This window comes from Diabrotica undecimpunctata, chromosome 5, assembly GCF_040954645.1.
Source record: "Diabrotica undecimpunctata isolate CICGRU chromosome 5, icDiaUnde3, whole genome shotgun sequence".
NCBI classification, from domain to species: Eukaryota; Metazoa; Arthropoda; class Insecta; order Coleoptera; family Chrysomelidae; genus Diabrotica; species Diabrotica undecimpunctata.
The window spans coordinates 4859543-4884484 of record NC_092807.1 but is presented as its reverse complement, the minus strand read 5'-3'; the positions used below and the strand labels follow the sequence as shown (position 1 = coordinate 4884484).

The following is a 24942-nucleotide window of genomic DNA, read 5'->3' as shown; positions in this document are numbered from 1 at the left end:
AAGACTTTTTAGCAATTTGTAATTGCCAACAAATCGGTATTCTTAGTGGCATCTGCAATGTGTTTAATAAGAGAAAGCTTTGATCTGTAAGACCCTTATTCGTTATTAAACCATTGCACGGGTGTTTTTCAGCAGTTTGTCGTGGAAAACAACTTTTTTTAGTGGAAAATGCTTTAATATTAAATTGTTATAAGTTTCGGTAAAAAAGACAGTCAAAAAATCAGGATCATTATTCAAATCATAGAAAAAGTCCATATTTGTACTAGCTAGTGCACGTTTAAGCTTCTGTAAACCCGAATCAGTAATAAACCGTTGAAATGTTTTATTAGTGCCAACAACTTTATGCTCAGCGTCAAAAAAATAAAAATTGAGCTCGTGAAAAAAGCTTTCTGGGATAAACAATTTCAATTTTGCAATAACTGTTAAGTGAAACTTCTTGAAATTTGTATAACTGAATATATGTGATATTGTCCCTATTATCAAACGAAATTAAAGTTTTTTGTACATTTTTAGAACAGATATTAATAATTTTCAAAAAATCGACTTTTGAAGCTCTTTTTGCAATAATTAAGCAAACAAACAAAACTGTTATCACCAAATGTATCATAAGCAGTTTTTAGATACTTGTATCAAAGAGTGTCACGAAAAAGGCTTTTTATTTTCTAATTTCTGTGGTCTCTCACTAATATTTACTTTTCAGGTATTTTTCAAGCATTTGATAACTTTTAAAACTTTAGACACACACACAAAAGCTAGAAACCTATCTAAAAAACTGCATACGGTTCTGTTCTCCCGTGTCTAATCACTGTCACCATTCAAAGAATTAATAAACCTATCACGCGAACAGGTGGAAATCGGCTAATTTATGGATCAGTTGTCGAAATAAAACTTTGAAGGATCCAACATTTCGTAACCGTTACATGATATTATTTTTATTACACCGCACGGCAGCAGTCAGTGGTGTCCTATCTGCTTTGACGTCATTCGATGGGTCTTCGAGCTTTCTTCACTTACGGTATGGGTGTGCCGAAAAATCAATTGTCTCTGCAATAAATCAATAACTATCTGCCGCTATTAGTCTACTTTTGTAGACACTAGCCTCGGGGATCTGTAAATACTGGAAATGGTGCCAAGTATGTCACGTGAAATGAATGTCACGCGTAAGATGTTCGATGGAATCGATAATTTCTTCTAAAAACAAACAGTAAACGAAATAAATATAAATTTAAGAGTCCACTAAAACACAATTTAAGAATCTACGCAAATATTGAATTTTTGCCAGAAAAAATGGGTGTTAGTGATACGTGGCAGTAAGGTACGTACAAGAAAGTTTTTTTGTTATTATTGCTTGTCAAATTTAACGTTATACTTGGCCGTTTTGAAATTAGGCATTAGGAACAGAATTCGTCCTTATTATTTATTGGCCCTTCGAAGTGCAAGGTACTTGTATAGTCTGCGACAAAGTTTTTTTTATTTTACTTATGTTTAAAGTTACTGTGTGTTGAAGAAATATCGTATTACAATCGATTTGACTTTTTAAATAATTATTGTTAAGTATTTTAAATTATAAACATGGATTTTCATTCAAAATTAAAAGGCAAAGTCTTGTCTGGACAAAGATGCGATGCAAAATCCGCATGTCAAATATTTTAAAAAAGTTCAAGAGCGTGCTTCCTTAGCAACGGGAGTAAGTATAGCCACTATAAAACGGATCTCTCGTGAAATGAAAACTATAGAAGAAGGTGCTTCTACATCATTTTCGACGCCTAACAAAAGAATGAGATCTTCCCCAAAATCCAACTTGAGCGATTTTGACAAAGGTTTACTTCGGTATAATAATAAATTATTATGTCACGGAAAAACGAGTTCCTACATTGCGACATATAACAAAAAAAATTAATGAAGACAATATTTATACAGGGTCGCATCAAACTTTAAGAAAAGTGATGAGAGATATGGGATGTCGATTGAAGAAAGCGAAGAATAACAGGAAAATCCTAATGGAAAAACCCGGTATACAAGTGCTCCAGAGGAAGTTTCTCAGAAATATTAAACAATATAGGGAAGCAATACCACCGAAGGTTTGCACAAGCCAGTGTCCAAAGGGCAAAGTCTGATTATTGTTCACTCCGGCGGCCAAATGGGGTTCATAAAAAACGCATGTTTGACATTTAAATCTGGTACGAAGTCTGGACATTATCATAGCGAAATGAACTATAATAACTATAAAAATGGATTCATGAAAAACTTATTCCTAATATACCAGCCGGGAAAGTTGATAAAGTTATACAGTTTAGTGCCTAAATACCGGATGTTGACAGCTATCCCAACGGGGCTGGTATTATTCTATTGTAAAGAAATAAACAACAGATTAAAAAATTGATGACTTACTAAAATGCTAAAATGCCGAAGATCCGAAGAATAAAAGTATATGACTATAATACAAAATATTACGACAACTCTAGTATGAAAATTAAGTAATAAATGTTTCGTCGGTATGTTTCAGGTATAAGATTAACTACTGTTCTTTTATTCTTATACAGTTTATTGTAACGCAAATGTAAAGCTTTCATCTCTGCCAATATTCCTCTTATAAAATTACAGAACGAGACATTTATAGAAGTGTTCGAAAAAACTGACGCTTCAACATGACTGAATGGTCAATATTAATGAGTCAAATAAAGTATAATTATTAGAAGAATTTTTTTACCAAGTAACAACAACAAAATATTTTGTATTTTGAGAAAAATTTCAGAAGGAAAAATTGAAACGTCAAAATAACATACAATATAGACAATTCATAGAAGTTCCATTAATCAATAAGGTCACTCTCTGTAAACTTGTAGTATGGAGTGTACCAACGAGGCGAAGAGACCGAACGCATTATGTATCTCTTTTCCTCCGAATGCGTTCTCACTTAATTTTCTACGCAAGTGGACCAATTTGTCAAGTATCACCTTAAATTTGACAAGCTGTACATTGCATGTTTATAATCTACTCTATACACAGATTAATAAGTAAATAGTCTGTAAGTAAATTAACGTACCGTAAGAAAAAGAAGGTACAGTCTAGTGACGGTTCTCTAAGTATTATTGCGGTGGGTCTTCTGGTCTACTCCCTTCAATCTTCTTTCGGCAAGTGGTTGGGTGAATAACTTATTTATCATTTCGTTGTTGTGATTAGTGATGCGATTTTTATATTTTATTTAATTATTGTTTATAATGTTCTTAAGTAGAGGGATGCCCAGATCATTGTGAAGTGTTTGGTTAGATACATACCATGGAGCTTTACATATCATACGGAGTATTTTGGATTGGAATGTTTGAAGTATCTTCGTATTTGAAGGTTTACTGCAGCCCCATAGTTCTATTCCATATGTCCAAACTGGTATGAGTATAGATTTGTACAGAAGCAGTTTATTTTTATGAGATAACTGAGACTTTTTGTTAAATAGCCAGTTCATATTTTTTAATTTAAGATCTAGTTATTTCCGTATAGTTTTAATGTGCATTGTCCATGTAAGTTTTTCATCCAGATGCAATCCCAAGTATGTGATAACTGGTTTTATGGGAATGGGAGTATTATTAATAGAAACCTGTAGATTTTATTGTTAAAGTAATTTGTACTGATATGCTGGCATTAACATTGATCTTTATTGTAATTGATTAACATTGAATAACATTTTTTAATTGGTCTGAATGATTTTGTATACTACATTTGTCATACTACAACTTTTTGTCATACTACATTAGGGTCGATATCCGCTGCCAAGATTCCCGTGTCATCGGGAAAAGTAGCTAAGAAGGTATTAGTTCAGGTTTATTAGTTATTAGGCATATCCCCAGGTATAAAGCCTCCACATTCCAGACTATTAACTTTTTTAATAGCGTAGTTAACCACGTATCTGATATGTTAAAAATGTCCAGTTTCTTCTGGACTCTTTCAACTTTGCAACCTTTCTTTCTTCATTAACCAAAAACTATTAAATAAATTGACTCGATCATTTTCAGATAATTTCGATTTACATTTTCTGTTACATCTATCGTTACATCCAGGTCATAATTCTTTCATTTTCGTTAATTTTTCAGTTTTACTAGTATATTCTTTGTCAGAGTTCCACAGTTTCTTCATTATCCAAACACTTCGATCCCTTTGTTTCTCCCTTCCCAGATTTTTCTTCTTTGGGTATTGTTTTTTCTTAACAGACGTATTTAATGATGAACTTATATCTTTGGTGCATGTAGAAATTACCGTTGTCGATGTATCTTGAGTATGTAATGCACTGTAAACATTTCGTACCTTATTTTTATGAGTCGTAAATGATATATGTAGGTGTTATTATTTTTGTTTGAAATTCTAAACTAGTATTTTCACGCGAGTTTTTAAGATTTAAGACATGCTCACTATGCTCAGCAGTTAATAATAAAGAATTTACTGCTTGTCTGTCATCTTCCTAATTAAAAGAGCCATGTAAATTGAATTGAATGTTATTTATAGTAATATTCCACTTCAATATTTTCCACATAAGAAGACCGCTTTGTAATTAAATGCTGGTAACTTTATTACTAGCGGACCAGATAAGCGGCGATATATTTTACACTACCTTTATGAATAACATTTTACTGCTCTGTTGTTTCAATCAGCACTGCTCAACAAGTTATCGTTTATTGGTTTTAATATTTTATTGCAATAGTACGAGTACGGAATATTTATTTAATCAGTGAGTTTATTACATGTTAATTTTTTTGTAATTTCGTATAATGTAGGTTTACTCAATAATCAAAGTTATTTCTTTACAAGAACATATTATTTGAAAAATAAGGAGTACCATATGTCATAATAATTGTAATCTCCTTTATACACACTTTAAAAATGTGCTTAGTAATGTGTTTCTTAAATCCACACAATCATTGAAAAATGATTCTTTCTTAAAAAATATCTTTCTGTTAACAACACTGTCATCGACAACGTAGATCAAATTCAAACGTCATCATATTTCTCTTCTGTTTATCGTTAAAAATTAATTGATGGTCGTGAGTTGTATTGGTGTTATTTAATAATTTAACACAATACATAATCAGCAAAAATCTTATTTAAAACATGCGAACGGTTTTTGTAATCACAATCAATGTAGTGTTTATGCTTGTTTAGCATTGGCTGTTAAATAATTTGTGTTCGATTGTTTCGTCTGTTGTACAACCCTCGTCCCTTTTTGGATGTAGTAGTTGTATATAAGTACCTATTTTTTATAGTAGTGTAGTGAAGCGGTACTTTAAAGCAAAATGAGTAATTTGGAAGAAAATAAATCACAGTTGAAACGTAGAGTGTTATCTCCAGAAGAACGGCGTTTAGTTCTAAAAGTCGAAAGTTATTTCAATTTGGAAAAAAATAATATGGGTCCATTGACATCTGTTATGGCAGTCCAGAAACGCACATGCAATGCTTTCTGTATCTCAGAGAGGACATTCCGAAGAAATAATATAGTATAATAAACATGAGTGAGGATAAAATATATAAAGTAAGCAAGACATCCAAAAACTTTAGATTTGCACCAGTCAATTAAACTTGCAATTAAAAATATTATATTGAATATGTATAAAGCCAAAGAACATGTAACAGTTAGTGCTGTGTTACAAAAAATAAAAAACAAGGAACTGCGTGATATTAGTTTAATACGTTTGTGAAGAGTGCTGAAACATTTAGGTTTTCGATATAAAAATACAAATAATAGACAAGTATTGTGTGATCTCTCTAATGTTGTTTCAAAACGGTGGCATTTTTTAAGAAAATACATAAACAATGAAACGTCTGATAGTCCGAGGCAAGTTGTATTTTTAGATGAAACTTGGATTTTCGCTAAAGGAAATATGTCAAAATTATCCTGGCAAGATGGCACCACGAAATGTTATTCTTCTAGTTGTTCCGGTAATTGTAAACGCTATATTATACTTCATGCTGGAAATGACGAGGGTTTTATTTCTGACGATAGTTTAATTTTTTCGTCCACAAAGAATACAGGTGATTACCATGGAAATATGGATGCAAATATTTTTGAAAAATGGTTTGAAGAAAATTTGTTAAAAAAATTGGAGCGACCATCCATAATAGTGTTGGATAATGCATCCTACCACTCAAGAGTAGAAAAAAGATTTCCTTCAAGCAGCTGGACAGAAGAAGAAATAAAGTTGCGGTTGACAGAAAAGAAAATTTATCACAGTGACATATTTTTAAAAGTCGATTTACTTCAAAGGTGTGGAGAGCACAAAATTCAAAAGAAATTTGTTACTGAACAAATGGCTCTTAAATATGGCCATGAAGTTCTTCGACTTCCGTCCTACCATTGCCACTATAATTCAATTGAGTTAGTTTGGGGTATAGCCAAAAATTTTTATGATAAACATGCATCCACAACAACAGATGACGCTAGCGTTCTTAGTTTATGGAAAAAATCGCTAGAACAAATAAAGGCAGAACAGTGGCAAAATTGTATTAGACATATGGAAGACATAACTTTTTTCCAGCAAGCGATTCAAAATTTGCACTTACAATGAGGTTATTTTGTTAAATAACTTTATATAGATAGGATAAAAGTAATTAAACCAAAATATAGGTTATAAAAAACATTATAAATACAGTTACAATGTTATTCATATCAGGTGTCGATATTAGATTATATGGTAGTGGTATTTAGAATTATTCTGTGTAGAGTTTTTTAAATTAATTCATTAAGTACTATTGGAGCAGTATAATATTGAAATATGATCTAAAAATAATCCCATCCAACGCTTGCACCCTTTATATTACAATCTTTCGCCACTTGTTAGATGAATATATTCGAAATAAACATATGTTGCAACTTAAGCAGGTTCATTATTCATCTTTCTTTCCAATGTAAACGATAACCACGTGTGAAAACTGTTATTGATGCGGTTTAAGATTATTTTTATTTTTTGCGCCTGTCTCTATGTCGTTTCGTGTCGTTAACTTGATAAATTTCCTGAGGGTTTTTTATATACTCCTTGCCGGCTTGGCGATCGGGCTGTGCTGCTGTTCCCCGTCATTGACACAAGTAATTAATTTTCCCCCTTAAACAGGGTGCGTCTAATGGGATTCTATAATTAATATTTAGTGGTGGTTGGTGTTAAGGCTGAATATTCCAAAGAAAAATATGATATGATTGTCAATATTATAATTGATATCACAATTAAAGAATCAGTCCTAAAGTGTGAATCATCTGCAAGATATTAACGATTTTTAGTTATGATAGTGCATTCAAAACCACCAAAGGTGAAAAAATACGACAAAGGATGAATTCCAGCAAATTATATGACAAACCTTGATGAAAACAAAGAAGAAATTCACCTTCGAATGGTGATCACAACTAGTAGAAGAAAAAGTAGCTAGAAGAAATTACAGGAAACATGAACCTGAGGATTCAAAAATACAAATTTTATTTGATATTGAGGCAAATTTAATGACACCAAAATACTCATTTAATTTTCACTCTCAAGGTTTTTGCAGTGGCGGCTTTTGGGGGTAGGCAGGATAGGCCGGGCCTACCCAATAATTTTAAGAGCTTTAAAATTGAAAAACATATATTTAAAAATTATGTTAATGCATGTAAATAACTTTTAAATGTTAAACCACTCAATACATTAGCGTCCGTTAAAACAACTAAGTTATTATATTACCACAGAAAGCATCGAATCGTATTCAGGCATTTTAAATATCATTAATAGGCCCGATCGCAACTGGCCGACCCAGCTCACATAAGATCCCCGTACAAAAAGCGTTTGAAAAGCAGCTTGCCAGACAACGATTTATATTGTCGTATTTATGCTTGCTGTTTAGGCACCAGACGATCGGGCCTACTATGACCATCGTTGTCACTTGTAACGTAATTATCGAATTGTAATATAAATTTTCTTTTAAATTATTATAAAAAAATATGTAACATAATCTATAATTGTAACATATTTTTAAACAAACAACACAATTGCAAACAAGTGCACGGTTGCCCGAATAAATCTTAAAAAATTCGTAAAATTCGAAGAAAAAAAAATCACATTTGCGTGATTTCTATATCGCCTGATTGTATGCAACTTATATAATGTGAGATTGTTTTATAACTGATACGTAAAAATAAATGAGTTTTTATGACGATTTACCAGGTTGCAGTAATAGTAATGTTGATAGTGAGTGTTTGGACATTGTTGTTTCACTATTGGAATCGCCATTATCTAGAAGAACTGAAATTGATAGAAAATAATTATTATGAATGAAAGGCCTACTCCAACATTGCGTATTGACCAAAAAGATGGGAAAAAGGTGCGTACTTTTAATTGCTCTTGGTATGATGTCTACAAATGGTTGTCTGGAAGTATTACGAAAAACAGACTATATTGTTGGCCGTGTTTGTTATTTTCTAATAAGAAATGTGTATAGAATTGTGAAGGATACTTTGATTTAAAAAATATGTCTGCCTCCTTAAAAAAACATTCCAGTTGCAAGGAACATTTAAGTAATTTCCTGTCCTTTAAGGATGTACAGAAAATTGCGTTTTCTGCTCGCGATTTGCTAGAGGAAAAATCAAAAATCGCAAAAATTAGATACAACGCAGAAGTTAAAATGAACAGAGACATAATTAAAAAATAAGTTAGGGGGGGGGGGTCATGACCCCGTGACCCCTCCCTCTGGATCCGTCAGTGATTACACATAGCTATGTAATTTGGTGACTCCAAAATTTTAACACACCAGCCGCCACTGGGTTTTTGTGTGAGTTCAAAAATGCCTTTTTGATTTTAGATATATTTTTAAAAAGAAAATGAAATAATTGAAATGTTTAAAAAACCAACTGATTGCCTTTCCTGTTCTGCTATCTCCTAATCTAGATAAAATTCCCTAACTATCCTTCCTATGGCTTACGGCTTTAAACCACGAGTACCAGTATATATAATCTATACCTTGTCCATGTATCTCACGATGTGAAACGGAAAATTCTTTGTACTTACAAATACTGAAAACTTCTTCTTAAAAGAAAATCATACGCCTAACAATGTTACCTCTTTTACTTTTTTGAATTTATTAATTTACTTTAAAATTCAAAACACCTTCTTCTTCTTCAAGTGCCATCTCCGCGGCGGAGGTCGGCAATCATCATAGCTATTCGGACTTTTGAGACGGCTGCTCTGAAAAGTTCATTTGATGTACATCCGTACCACTCTCTCAGTTTGCGCAGCCATGACATTCTACGCCTCCCTATGCTTCTCTTTCCTTGGATCTTTCCCTGCATAATCAGTTGGAGCAAGGTGTATTTCTCTCCACGTGTAATATGTCCGAGATATTCTAATTTTCTTGTTTTTATTGTATTTAAAATTTCCATTTCCTTGTTCATCCTTCCCAGAACCTCTTTGTTTGTGACGTGTTCTGTCCATGATATTTTCAGAATTCTTCTGTACACCCACAGCTCGAATGATTCCAGTTTTTTCATTAATGTCGTATTCAAGGTCCAAGATGAAGCCCAAGGTCAAAACACCAAAAATTATCAAATCCAAAAAATCAAATCGAAACCAACAATAAATATTTTTTTTTTGGAAAAAAGACCATTTACCAATAAAATATTTTATAATCCTTACTTTCTAATATCTTTTTATCTGCATCATCACAACATGCCATCTTTCTTTTTACCTTCCACGGTTACCTGTATTGTGAGCTTCTCAAGCCCATTTCTTCGACAGACGTTTCTTCCAAAATATGTAATTAGTTGTTCTATTATATGTGTCCGTAATCATTTCTTGATGTTCAGTTGTTCTAGTATTGACACATTTATTTTAAGAGCTCTCTAAGGAATTGTCAGCATACGTTTCCAGCAGAACATCTCCAACACACCAATGCTCTTTTTGTCGATTTCCTTGAGGGTCTAACAAATGCATATAGGAAAACTATGATTTTAGTCATGATCCAAGTCCCTAGACTGATTCCGTGGTTTCTCCAGATTTTAGTCAGCTTAGCCATTGCACTTTTTTTAATGATATTCTCTTTGTCAATCATTTTCCATCCACTCCTGAATGTAGGTCTCTCCCAATTGATTCCATCTTTCTCTATCTTGCACCAATCTAATCCACTGTTTGCCTGCCACTGCTCTTATGTCATCTACCCATCTTTTTTGAGGTCTTCCATGCTTCTTGTTGTCGTCTTTGGTCTCCATTCTAGAATTCTCCGTGTCCACCTGTTGTCATTATATCGGGCTACGTGACTTGCCCAGCGCCATTTCATTTTTGTAATTTCTTCCATAATATTCCTAATCTTCGTTCTACGTCTTATCTCGGTGTTTCTAATCTTGTCTCTTAGTGATATTCCAAGCATGATTCGTTCCATTGCCATTTGCGTTGTTACTGTTAAGGGCTACTGTCTTCAAGCCGTAAGTACAAACTGGTAGTATGCATGTGTTATACACCTTTTTGTTTAAATTTGCAAGAATGGAGGTGTTTTTCAAGACATATGCTAGCTTGCCGAAAGCGCCCCATGCCAGTTGTGTTCTTCTTTTAATTTCAGGATCTTGATTTGGTTTTCCCAGTTTGATAACATGACCTAGACATACATAATGTTCAACATTTTTTATGGTATGATTTTGTATTGTTATATTTGTCTGGTTTTGGCTCAGTATTTTTGTTTTGTTGTAGTTCATTTTTAAGCCTACCGCTCCTGAAACTGCATTCAATTGTTGTAACATATCATTTAGTTCCGGATATTATCCGCTATTAAAACTATGTCATCTACGAATCTCAAGTGGTTTAAGTATGATCCGTCGACGTTGATACCCTTATTGTTTCATTCTAGTTTCTTAAAAATGTCTTCTAGAGCAAGGGTAAATAGTTTGGGAGAGATTGTGTCTCCTTGTCTTACTCCCCGTTGTAGTCTTATGGGATTAGTTTTTATGCTTTCGTCCAGCTTTATCTGCATGGTGCCATTTTCATATATGTTTTTAATTATGTTAATGTATCTTGAATCTATACGTGCATTTTTTAGAGGTTCAAGCACTGCCCATAATTCGATGGAATCGAATGCTTTATGGAAATCGACGAAGGCCATATGAACTGGAACATTATACTCGGTGCATTTGTCCATCAGTGTTCTTACGGTGTGCAAGTGGTCTATGGTACTAAAATGTTTTCTGAATCCAGCCTGCTCGATAGGTTGATAGAAATTGAGCTTATGTGTTAGGCGAGTTAGAATGACTTCGGAGTTGTACCATTCTTGAGGAATCTTTCCTTCATCAATGACTTTATTAAATAAAATATTTAATACCTGTTCCATTTTTCTGCCATTAATTTTCAACATTTCAACTGTAATTTTATCCTCTCCCGGACATTTATTCGTTTTTAGTTGATTTAGGGCCATTCTTATTTCATAGTCGGTTATGTCCGGTATTTCTTCTGAGCCGGTGTTAATTATTGTTCGTTCAGTACGTCGTTGTTGTGGTTGTGTATGATATTATCAGGCTTGTTTCTTCAGTGCATCACCCGGTGTTAGTTATCATGGACCTCAGATACACTATACATTACAATATGGACCAGGAAAACGTAAATGATTAAGATTTAGTGAATGTTCAAAGATGGAAAACGCTCTGCTTATGTGGTTCATGCAAGGACGTTCTAAACCCATTCCTATATCTGGTTATAATCTCAATTTTATAAAAAGAAAATTAAAAAAAGATGATTTTCGTGCTAGTGTTGGGTGGTTGGATAAAGCTAAAAAGCAATTTAGTATCCGTCTGTTAACTATATCGAGGGAAAAATTGTCAAACAAAGAATCTGCAGTGCAGCCATTTTAAAAATCAAGTAGAAGAACTAGGTTTTTTTCCTGACCAAATCTACAATGCAGACGAGAATTGTCTGTTTTGGAGACTGTTGCCCAACAAAACATTCGTATCCTCTAAAGAAGCGAGCGCAACAGTAGAGTAAAGATAGAATTACATTTATGCCGTTTTTTAAATACTATTCATCATCATTATTCTGCCTTTACAAATCTGCGTGGGTTCTAGCCTAGTTAAGAATTTCTCTCCATTCGTCCCTATCAATCGCCTTCTTTCGCCAAGTACGTATTCCCATATTTCTCATGTCTACATCGATGTTATCAAGAAACCTTGTTCTGTTTCTTCATCTTCTTCTATGACCAATGAGTCTATTAAGGAGCGTTTTTCTAGCCATTTTGTTCCATTCGCATTACATGCCCTATCCACCTCAGACGTCCTATCTTAATATGTTTTAGGATATCTGGTTCCTGGAATACTCCATAAAGTTATAAGTTGTATCGTCTTCTCCACACTCCATTGTCATTCACTGCTCCACATATTCGCCTTTTTCTTACTTTTCTTTCGAAACATCCTAACATGTTTTCTGTACTTTATGTTAGAGTCCATGTCTCTGAACCATATGTTAGGACTGGGTGTATTATTGTTTTGTAGAGTTTTATTTGTGTAGTTCTCGATATAATTGTGGATTTAAGGAGGAAATTGAGCCCAAAATAGCATCTTTACCAATTGATTTGGTATTCCTAGCTCTTTCATTGCTTTGAACATTTTTCTTATATTCCCAGAGTCGTAGGCTGGTTTTTAGTCTACAATTTGTGATGAGTATTAATGTCATACTCCAGTATCCACAGGTTTCTTATCCATATTATTTCTGAGGATATTCTTGTCGCTCACGCATGGAGTTCCGTTTCACCTGACTCACAATCCAATCACTATGGAAAATAAACAACAGGCTTTTGGGAGTTAGTATAAATTATATTTTTTTCCGTGACCCATTGAAATATAGTTAAAAATAATTAGTTTCGCCAACACTTATCAAACAGCTATTTTTTTTTTCGCTAAAATGCATTAGGAGTTATTTTCATTATAGGGGCACAGATAAAAATAATTTCTTTCACCGACACTTTCAAAGTTATTATTTTCCGGGAAAAATTATTAAGAGTTATTTGCTTCATAGGTACTAGCGACATAAACCGTGTAGATGACAATCAACTAATTAAACAAAACTGCAAATCGAAAAGATGTATAAGGGGGCCCTTGAAAAATGGAGCTAGTTTGATACAGGCACAGGTAAAAAATCCTGGAGTTAGAAGATTTAACAAAATTTGAATTTTTGTCTGACCTAAACTACACTACCGAGCATAAAATTAGGGTCACCCCGTAATTTGAATTTATTTTAAAAATTAGGTACTATTCTATTTTAACTATTTTCGGTTATAACATAGTTTACTAACGAATTGCTTAAATAAAACAACGTTTTTGTCGTTTAAAGTTTATTAAAAATAATGGAAATGAAGAATTTTCCTTTGATATACTAAATATTGAAAAGGGACAATTTTAATTTGATGTGATTTTTGTTGAAAAAAAGAAATTTTAAGAACTCCAGTAGCGAGGATTCCCTCCTCTGGCAGTGATAACGGCTTGCAAACGAAGAGGCATGCTTTGGATCAGATTCTCGATCACATTCTGCGGAAGATTATTCCATTCTTGCACCAATATGTCGCGAAGCTCTCTCGAATTTCTGGGGGCCGGCACATGACTCCGTAAACGTCTCTTCATCTCATCCCAAACATGTTCTATGGGATTGATATCTGGACTGCGAGCAGGCCAAACAAATCATGTGATTTGAACCTCGTCAAGATACTCAGTAACTATCCTAGCCAGTGTGGGGCCGTGCATTATCATGCATAAATGTTGCGTCGTCTTCAAGAATAACCATAAATGGTAAAACATGGTCTTCCAGAATCTGTGTGAGATACCTATGTGCTGTCAATGTCCCATTCTCGATAAAGACTAACTCCGTACAAGCATCAAACGATATGCCTCCCTATGCCATAACTGACCCTCCACCAAATGGAAGAGGCTCGGCAACACATGCTTGAGCATATCTCTCGCCTGGACGTCGCCACACTCTTACACGTTTGTCTGAGCCCGAAGACAGAATCTTGATTCATCGGATAATAATAAACGACTCCAATCCTGCATTGTCCAAGCCAAGTGTTCTCGTGCAAAATTCAATCTGGCAATTCGGTGTTCACGGGAAAGCGGCGGTCCAGTTACTCTAGTTCGAGAAGATAAACCAGCAGCATGAAGTCGTCTCCTAACTGTCCATTCACTTATGTTTACATTTCTCACTTCTTGCAGATGATTTCGAAAAGAAACTGCCGTGACCGTTCGGTTTCTCAAAGCACTAGAAACGACAAAGCGGTCATCTCTAGCTGTTGTAATCCTGCCTCGACCTGAACCAGGTCTTCGAGTAAGCAGACCGGTCTCTTCGTACCGTTGCCATACTCGTTGCACACTCGAGGGACTTACACCAACGTTTCTCACAATTTTTCGCTGACTGTGGCCATCTTCTAACGCCGCCACAATTCTTGCCGTCACGACAGAATTTATGCTCATTGCAATACACTGACAGGGATAACAATACACAAACAATTTACAACTGACGTTAAAACCATAGAAACAAAAACTGTGCTGATAACGGTTATTATAATTAGGCTAAGGGGCCCTTTTTATCTCAAACGCTTGTCGAAACAACAACGACAACAATTTTTTTTTCAAGAAATCCATTAGTAAACTATGTTACAACTGAAAATAGTTAAAACAGAATAATAATTTCTAAAATAAATTCAAATTACGGGGTGACCCTAATTTTATGCTCGGTAGTGTAGTTTAGATCCAAGTTCGTCAATTTCTTGTTAGCATTTTTGAATCTGCACATAATTTCTAACCGTACTATATTTTATTACATCAGTAAATGTAGAATCAAATTATTTCACAACAAATCCCACCTCCGAAATATCAAAATCGTAAACATTTTCATCAAAACTAAACCTCTAGCATTATAAATGTCTTCTACAAAGTATCTTTATTTTTATAACTCGTATATCTCTGGCACCGGTTCAAATTACCAGATGATTTTGAACTGGGGCAACTCGAGAATATTTCGAGTTCCAAATGAGTTCGAATACTTTTTAATTCAAAAAGCGTATCCACCAGAAAGTTTTTGAAGTCGGATTCTAGGCTACATAAATATGTTATTTAATGTATATGACCCAAATTTGTCTATTCCGCAGATCAGAAATATTGCTATAAGAATTAGTAAAGATAGAGAAGAATGCTTGAAAATGATATTCAAATTTATATATCTCTATTTCATTCTATTCCATTTATATATACTGATGGCCAAAAAAATGCAACACCTACATAGGACATACTTACATTATAATATTCTTACTATTTAATAAGATTATAAACCAATTTCCAACGTCATTTTTGGCAAAAAATTAATAATAAGTGGCTCCTCCTTGATTTGTCATGCACTCAGTTACTCATCCAGATTCTTCTTATGGCATGCCACAGGTCTCCTAAGTTTGTTGGAAGACATTGCAATTGATTTAGGTTTCGACCTACCATATCCCACACATGTTTGAAGGGTGACAAATCAGCTGATCTTGATGGCCACTCCAAAGTGGCCACTCTATACCAGATTCTGTAGTCTCGGGATAATTAATAAGGGTCTAATCACCTTCAAATAAGCTGAACGCTCTGTAGAGGGCTTCGAATATAACAATCGAGAGCTTCTCTACCCAAGTTCATTTAAAGGGTATGGACTTGTAGAATATTTCTCTTCTGATGACTTGTCTTGAGAAAGACAAGATATTTCTTGTCAACAATATACTAAGTCGAAAATAAACTATGACAAAAATATACTACGTCGAAATAAAACATCAGGTTGCAGTTGAATAAAACTCTTAGACACAGAGTATAAATTGGAACAGCATGAAGTAGAGCCCCTAGAGTACTAGACCCTAGGAGAGCCCGTTAGGGACTAAATTGGAATGAACAATTTGTACCCGTTTACGCTCGTTTGATCCTCTTCAGGCTTTCGTTGAATGTGTTGAGAAGGCAAAAGCAAAACAGTCCGAAAACCCACTGGGGCGTTAGCGTTCTTCTTTTTCTTCTGGTAGAACATCTTGGAAGCTGTTGAGATGGAATCACTATTCGAATCAGAGGCGAAAGGCTTGTCTGGATTGTGATGTTCTTTCCAGAGAGAGTGTGTGTGTTTTTTGAGCTAGACGCGACAGAGTCGGGTCTCTTGTTACTATTGTTCCTGTGTCATTTTCGAGCTTGTACTCGACCGCAAAACCAGTGTATTGCACTGTAATCTTGCGATTTAACTTGTCGCATTTTATCCAGTGTGAATGTGTGTGTGTTTAACCCAACAGTGATGGACGCTACCATTTCGATGTTACTTGGCTCCGTCAAATCACCTAGATTTTCCACGTCCGATCACAGACCCCGTGTTAAGTAATGGGGGCTGCGGTCGGCCGGGGGTCCCAGTGATGAGGATGCTTCAGTAGCAGAAAGAGGACCCCTTTCACTGTTGGATTAGTGTGAGTGTGATTTGTGTGAATATGTTTGTTGAATTGTGCGAATCTGAGTCGGCAGAGGCTAAAACCGTGTTCTCTAGTTACCATTATTCCTGCAAGCCGTTTTTGTGATTGTGACCAACTTCAGAACTAGTGTATTGCACTATAATTCTGTTATTGGTCGCTTTCGCTAACGGCTAAGGCCTAGTCGGAGTTCGATAGACGGTTCCAGCAACTGCCGGCTTAGGTGAGAAAATAGTTGCGGCGATTTTCTCAGGGACGGACAGGTATCGTTGAGTAGTGAGATTGGGAAACCACAAAAAACCAATCTCCCCCTGTCCGGGGTATGGAAAAGGAATTGGAAGTTAAAGGTGGGTTCTATAAGCTATTGCAGTAGCTTCGAGGATATCAGCGTATTCCTCCGGAATTTCGTCAATGCATGCCTGTATTAGAATGGACGGGACGTGAAGTTTTTTGTTTTTGGGCTTAAAGGATTTTACGTAACCACGGAAAGAGCAGGAGCTTTTTAGGGTGTCTTGGGTGTTGGATGGGAGGCCGTTTATGGTTCTGAGAGTAAAGTTCCCGTTAAAAGATTTTATTCTCTCGATTATTGGAGTAACATTTGCTGTATCATGGATTTCACGGGATGGGAAAACCAACGTTTTCTGCAAGCACTACGCAGAATACTGAGCTCCGAAGCGATCAGCTTTTTCTTTTGATAGTCTTTAAAAAGGCAATATAAGTTAGACTTATACTCTATAACGGGTCAAATGAATGCTTTATAAGTGTGAATGAGAGTTTTTGTATGTGTTTTTCCAAAAGTCCCTGTAAGTGGTACTACGAGTCGGGCTCGATTTCTGACCCTATCTAAAGTTGCCTTTAGATCAGGTTCCCAGCTGAGTGTCCTATTGAATAGGACGTCCAGATAGCAAGCTGTTAGGCTGGTAGCGAGCCTTTGTCCCATCAGATACATGGGAAATTGATCATCGCTGATGCGAATATTTCCGGAAGATGTTTTAGGACTGCGGAACATAATTGTTTGTGTTTTTGCAGCGTTTAAAATATCTCTTTACTTATTGCACCATTCCTCGATACCGTTTAAAAGAGTTTGTGCTCTTCTAAAGGTTCTCTCTGGAAAATAGCCCTTTGCTGTGGTGAGGAGGGCAGTGTCATCTGCATAGAGGTACAGCTGGGTGTTTGGTATGTTTTGATTGGAAATGTTACTGTTGTATATAATATACAATAGGAGTGCTAGCACTAAACCTTGGGGAACTCCAACACGTGGAGTGAATAGGGTTGATAATTGATTGCTTATTTTCACTTTGACAGTTCGATTAATAAGGTAAGAAAGTATGATTTTTATAAATTGTAGGGGTTGGCTGACCTGAAAATCGCCTATATTTATATGTGCTGTTCAAGCGATAAATAAGGATTTCCAGGCCAATAGCCAATAGGAAAATTCGAGGCGGTGCGATGCGCATCGGAGTGCGTACTAGTCCAGAGACTATTGCACTCGATGACACATTTGAGGGCATGAACTCCATGGTTTCACGGGCAATGAGTTCTTGCGTTATCCTGTTGAAAGATCGCATTTTTAATGGTTTGTAGTTAGAGCTGGAGAGTGTGGATTTTTAACAGCTTCCTCTCTCACCTCGAAAACGTGTTACCCTTATGTGTCCATCAGAGCCACCCAAACAAAACCAAGATTTATCACTGAAGTAGACAAAGTTCCATTGCCATTCCAGTTTTGCCTAGCTCTGTACCATTCTAAGCATCAAGCCTTATGTTGTGGTGTCAAAAGTAGCACCAAAAGCGGACAGTAAACTCTCAGTTCCATTCCAAGTAATCTTCGTTTAACTTTTCTTCATGAGACTACCCTTCCTGTAGCTGCAACTAAATCATCTTTTACTTGATGTACATTATCCAGTTTATTTCTGAGAGGAAGGAGTCTAAGATGGAATATTCTAGGACGTCCAGACCATTCACAACACCGATAAGTCTCATCATTGGCTTCCTCCAAACTCTTAACACTATTGATGGATTAGCTTCAACTCATTTAATTTCTATTTATTTAATATTGTTCTGAAGCTATTTTCTTGTGGCATTTTAAATTAATTTATATTTAAATGGGAATAAGCCACAACTAAAGGTTAAAATACGTTTATTGACGTTTCAATTTCCACTTCGGAAATCGTTCTCAAAATACAAACATTAGAACGATTTCCGAAGTGGAAATTGAAACGTCAATAAACGTATTTTAACCTTTAGTTGTGGCTTATTCCCATTTAAATATAAATTAATTCTATTTATTTGTTTTCTTCCACTCATTCTGAGGCTTGTTGGATTTGTTGAGCTCCATAATAGCTCTTTCTACGTCGCATCGCTAGATTTTTTGTATCATATCCTAAAATAAATTTAACATTTATTATAATTTTTGAATATGTATATATTTTTAGTATATTTGTTTCCCCGTATTTGTATTGATCGTCCTATATCTACCCTTTGTATAGTCACTTCCAAGACCCCGTATGTACCGACAACACGTTACATTAATTTTCACCAGCCATTATATCAATTTCTATTCTATAACACCCAATTCACGGCAAAATGATAAAGAAAAGTCCCAATTTCGTGAAAGAAAGCAATTTGGCAGCTCCTCCAGTGCCTTTACGGCCGTAGAATGGAGGCAGCCGTGTTGGTGCCAAAATCAATAATTCTTCCATCGATTTGTTCCCGTCATGCATGGCACGCACTTGCAATGGCCTCGAGTAGGTGTGGAGGACGTAAGATATAGCTATACGCAAAAAATCTATTCATTATGATTATCACCTGTCTGTCGTTGTAATGGCATTCCTCGTTCTTTTCTGATTGATCGCGAAACAACTTTTTTGTGCTGAGTGAAATGTTAGACTGTTAGACCATCGAGGTGTGGGCTTTGATTATCTACCTTTATTGTTTCGAGTGAGTGGCGGAAACTAAACAATTTTTTCTAAAAGTTTCACATAAACTTTTCAAAAATGATTACATTGCTTAACAATGTAATTAATATATATTTTTGCTTGGTGAAACGAATAATCAGCATGAAATTGTTCAATCGGCTATTGATTAAAGTTTACATGTTGATTTTTAGTAAGACATATTTTCAGTTTTGGAAAATTTCGTTTTTTGTTAAATAGTAGTTTATGACCGTCGTAGATAATTTGATATTTTAAAGTTCCATATTGTTTATGTTTCATCTTCATTATATTTCTGTTGGTTATGTAGCCCACACGAAGAAGATTTATTCTTCTTCTTTATGTGCCTATCTGTTACGATTGTTGGCGATCATCATGGCAATCTTTATCTTATCTGCAGCAGCGCGGAAAAGCTGCACAGATGTTGTATTGAACCAGATTCTGAGGTTCTTTAACCAAGATGTTCTTCTTCTTCCTGTACCTCGTTTTCCAAAAATTTTTCCTTCCAGGATGGCTTGAAGGATAGCATATCTGGATTCATTTCGCATAATGTCCGAAGAATTGCAACTTTCGAGATTTAATGGTCAGTACCTCTCGGTTCTTATTCATTCTTGTGAGGACCTTCTGTCAGTCCACGGGATCTTAAATATTCTCCGATATAGCCAAATCTCAAATGCTTCCAGTTTTCTGCACATATTTTCGTTCAAGGTCCACGATTCAACACAAAAAAGGACAGAGAAGACGTAGCATCGCAGCATTCTTACTTTTGTATAAAGAGAGAAGTTGTGACTCTTGAAGAAGGCCCCCATCTAATTGTAGGTGGATCTAGCTTTTACGATGCGTGCTCTAATCTGATGGTTGTTGGTCCATTCTTCATTTATTATGGTGCCGAGGTAGTTGTAGTGCGTCACTCTTTCTACAGGGGATTGGTTGACGTAGAGTTGACCTTCTGTTATCCTTTTCTTGCTAATTATCATAAGCTTTGTCTTCTTAACGTTTATATTGAGTCCATATTATTGACTGTAATTCGTGATTTTGTTCATAAGAACTTGTAGGTCTTCTAAGTTGTCCGCAAATACTATGGTGTCATCTGCATATCTGATGTTGTTTAGCCGGTAACTATTTAGTAGAATACCTTTTTCAGTTTCGTTCAAAGCTTCGATAAATATTCTTTCAGAGTACAGATTGAAGATTAGAGGAGACAAAATACAGCCTTGCCTCACTCCACGCATGATTTTCACATAGTCAGTGTGTTCACCTTCAACTCTGAGATTTACTGTCTGATTTCAGTAAAGATTTCTAATTATTTTCAGATCTTGGTTGTTAATTCCTGCTTCTTTTAGTATTTGCATCATCGCAGTTGACGTCTCTGCATCTCTGGAATAAGACTTGTACTGAGAACAAAGCCTTTCTAGTACCAACAGCATTTGTTAACCAGAACTGGTTGGAGGAAATTTGACTTTCACACAGCTCTTATGAATTATCTTTAGGAACAATTTTAGGAGATGACTCATGAGTAGACTTCGGCAAATATGCAAATAAAAATGTAGAAAATATGCGCATAAATATGCACGTGTTTACCCGAAAATATGCAAATATTTTACAAAATATGCATACAAATAAATAAAAAAATCGTAAAATAGTAACAATTTTATTAAAAAAAAAAGTGTACATAACTAAATATTTCCTACTATTCATTAAGATTTACATTTATTTGAAGTAACTACATCATTTTTAAATATGAATAAACTTATTTAGAATTATGGTAACAATAAATGACCAAGTGGTGTTCAAAATTTTCTAACAAAAACTTGTGGCTTCTGTCTGAGTACATATATTTATATATGGAAAAACTTCGTTCAACATCAACTGATGTAACGGGAGCATTTTTCAAACTAACCAAAACATTTGGTTCTAAATTAATTGTTTCCGAAATATTTCCAGCTAGAACACTGACTACTTCAGAAAGAATATGGTAACCTTTATTTTTTTCCATAGTAGCTTCAAATTTTTTTAAAATATCTTTTCCAATATTACCTCTAACGTTCCGACAACATGACGCAAATTCTTTTATTAATGCTGTACTTTCGAACAATGACAGTTTTGGTGATTCTAACTGAGTAATTGCTTTTGAACAAAACTAAAATTTGATTTTATAAATGAAAGTTCTTGTTGAAGCAAGTTACTCTGAAAGTTTGTTTAGAATCCAAAAGAGATTGGGAACTTTCATCTGTTAACGTATCAATTATGTTCTTTATTTTAACAAAATGATCTGCATAAAAATTAGCTGCTTCTAACCATGTTCCCCATCGCGTTAAAATAGGTTGTGGTGGAAGAGGAATGTTAGGTAGCATTTCTTTATAAAGTTGAATTCTTATAGGAGATTTAAGAAATACTTTTTTGACACTGGATATCATGGTATTTACAAGAGGAAACTTTTTTCGTATATCCTCTGCAACTCTGTTTAATCCATGCGCTACACAAGTAACATGTATTAAATCTGGGAAAAATATTTTTAAATTTTGTCCTGCTTTCACCATATAAGGAGCAGCATCCGATAAAATAAGCAGTAATTTATTAGAAGGAATAGTTGTCGGAAGAAAAAAAGTTGCTAATGTTTCTTGTATAAAACGCGAAATTGTTAAAGCATTTGTTTTCTCAAGTTGCTAGCATGAAATAAGATGAGATTTTGGTAAGGTATCTTCTTTAAGAACACCAATCAATAAATGAGCAATATACTTTCCTGAGGAATCAGTGGTTTCGTCTACAGATATGTAAAAATAATTATCTGCAATTTCTTCCTTAATATTAATTAACACCGACGAGTATAGCCCGTTCACATTATTTCTTCTTAGAGACCGATCACTTGGAACATTAAGTTTGCAATATTTTTTTAGAAACGAACTAAAATTTACATTTGCTAATTTTGAAAGCGGTATGTTTGCAGACACTAATGCGCGACACAAGTCTTCATTAAAAGTTTCTTGCTCATCTAATTTTTTTGAAGTAGATTGGAAACATTTAGCCATTGAAGTTTGATGTTTTCCTCCTATTTTTCCTTTTTTTGCAATGTGTGAAGCAGTTCTCACATGTTGGTCTATCTGAAATTTCTTCTCACATGCTATCTATAAATAAAAATAAAAACCTTTATTTTAACCCAACCTTTAAAATATAAAAATATACAAGGTGTTTTTGGTTAATCAAATAACTGGTTTGGAAAAGAAACACTCGCTAAGTGTTTTAAATGCAGTATTAATCCACAAATTAGTTTTTGTTACTAACCATTAGTACATCATATAACTTATTTTAAAATTCAACAAAAGTTTTTTTTTTGTTAATTCAATTACAATAAAAATAATTGTGTTTTAGAATAGCTGACTTCATAAAAAAAAGTAAAGGTGAAAAATTTTTCTAAATACACACCATTGTATTGTACCATGGACAATTTTTTCTCACTAAAGTAAGCTATTTTTCATTTAAAAACAACCTACGAGTACTAAATTTCAAGTAAATACGTTTATTGGTTTTAAAGTTATTGTTGTTATTAACTAAAAGAATTTAATTTTTTTTAATTTTAACACCCTGTATCTCGAAAAGTAAATAAGTTTGACCCCTCATTAACTATATCGTTTTGTTCAATTTTTCGAGAAGTATCTACAGTCAAACGTTGTAAGTGTCATTTGGAAACACCCTGTATGTATGAAATATTAGATATTTAATTGAAAATATTAGATACTTACAATTTTGCCACAGACTGAACAGTAGATTTTTCCCATATCCATAGACAGCTCTTTATAAGGTTTAATCCAAGTTGAAGCACTGGTTGTTTTAGGCATTATAAAATCACGATCTTCCTTTTTGTTACGCACAACGAGTGTTTACGCTTTGAATATCAAAACAAAAATGATTTACAAATCTGAGCATCAAATTAGAAATGTTTAGGTACCTAATTCAATAAACTGGGAGATTTTGGAAAATCCCTAAATTAGGAATAAAACTATTAGCCGTTTACCTGCTGTTAAGATACAATAAATTGTAGATAGATTTGGAGATTAGATCATAAAATGCAAATGAGCGAACCCTTAGCGAATATCCAATAACTGAATGCCTCAGTGACCGAGACTTTCTAAGAATGTTGAGGGCTACTTAAATTGATCTTCTTTGAAATTGTAAATGTTTTGTACCTGTAGAGATTACGTACTTAGATCATTTCTTGATTAAAATGACTACAAAATTTTATACAAGAATTGAAATAAATTGGTATGTTTAAAAATTTTCAAATACAGTATAAAAATCTGAACTTTTATGCACTTTATGCAAACTTTTATACAAATATGCCAAAATATGAAATATTTGCATAAAATATGCACAATATGCAAAATATGCAATATGCATATTTGCCGAAGTCTAGCTAATCTATATATAAACAGAGTGGGTCAGCTTTTGATATATTAACTCTTTTAAATGTAGTCTTTACTAACAGTCCATATAAAATGAATCGGAAATCATACTGAATGATATAGTTACCAACTCATAAATAAAGGTAAACATTTTTTTTCGCGGTATAAATAACACATTCTAATCCGAAAGTTATGAAACGATAAGCAACTGCGACAAAGAATACACGATACAAAAAAATCGAGGACATAAAAATATGTTAATTACACATATATAGTGAGCTTGATTTGTGGGATATTAATATTCATCAGTGAATATGTATATTTAAATTTATTTATACTACCAAAGTGAGGTTAGGAAAGGTATAAACTGCATAAATTACTACCAATGCGCATAGACGGGTCGAAACGTATAAATTAATGGGAATTTTAATTTTTTGGTTGTTTTAACTATGTTAGCAATGTTTTTAGTCTACAATTTTGACCATAAATAACAAGTTGATTTATTCTTAGAGATAAGAAGTCTTTTTCCTTCCAGGGTTTGTTGTTAAAAGCGTGCCCAAGCACAACAGAATAGAATAGAACAGAAATATGCTTTATAATCACTGAAAATTGTACAATTTTGCGGACAAAGCTTTCAAAAAGTCAAAAAAATAAGAATAAGAATTAAAATTTACTAAAATTATATAAATCATCAATATCACAAAATAAAAGATAATAAAATACACAATCCATTGCAAAATTAGTTATTCGTTAAGAAATTCTTCCACTGAATAAGATGGCTTTTGTCAATTTACGGAACTTAAGGAAAGAAGTTGTAGATTTAAGTTGAAAATGGAGATGGTTGTATAATTTTTTGCCGAATATAATATAGATTTCTTTACTAACTCAGTGGACGGGATCGGTAAATACTCACCAAAGGTTGAATTTCTGGCGGAGTAGTCATGATTAGGTCTTGCTGGAAAAATATGTAGGTGTTTACGAATTAAGCAAACAGTTTCTAGAATATATAAAGAGGGAAGAGTTAAAATCCCCGTGATTTTTAAAGTAGCTTCTGCAATGTGTTATTCTACTGAGACCAAAAAGATACCGTATTGCTCTTTTTTGTATTTAAAAATAACATCAGATTGGGCAGCTGTACTAGAACCTAAAAAAGAAAGGCCATATCGAAGATGAGACTCGAA

General features: G+C 34.2%; 1 long non-coding RNA gene across 1 annotated transcript in view; it reads left to right on the top strand.

The window, feature by feature from the left end:
• Positions 1 to 954: 954 nt before the first annotated feature.
• Positions 955 to 24942, top strand: part of LOC140440504 (uncharacterized) — a 62531-nt gene continuing 38543 nt past the window's right edge. The window contains exon 1 of the long non-coding RNA XR_011950853.1: positions 955 to 1315. This is a non-coding gene — a long non-coding RNA (uncharacterized lncRNA). The remainder of the gene's footprint in view (positions 1316 to 24942) is intronic.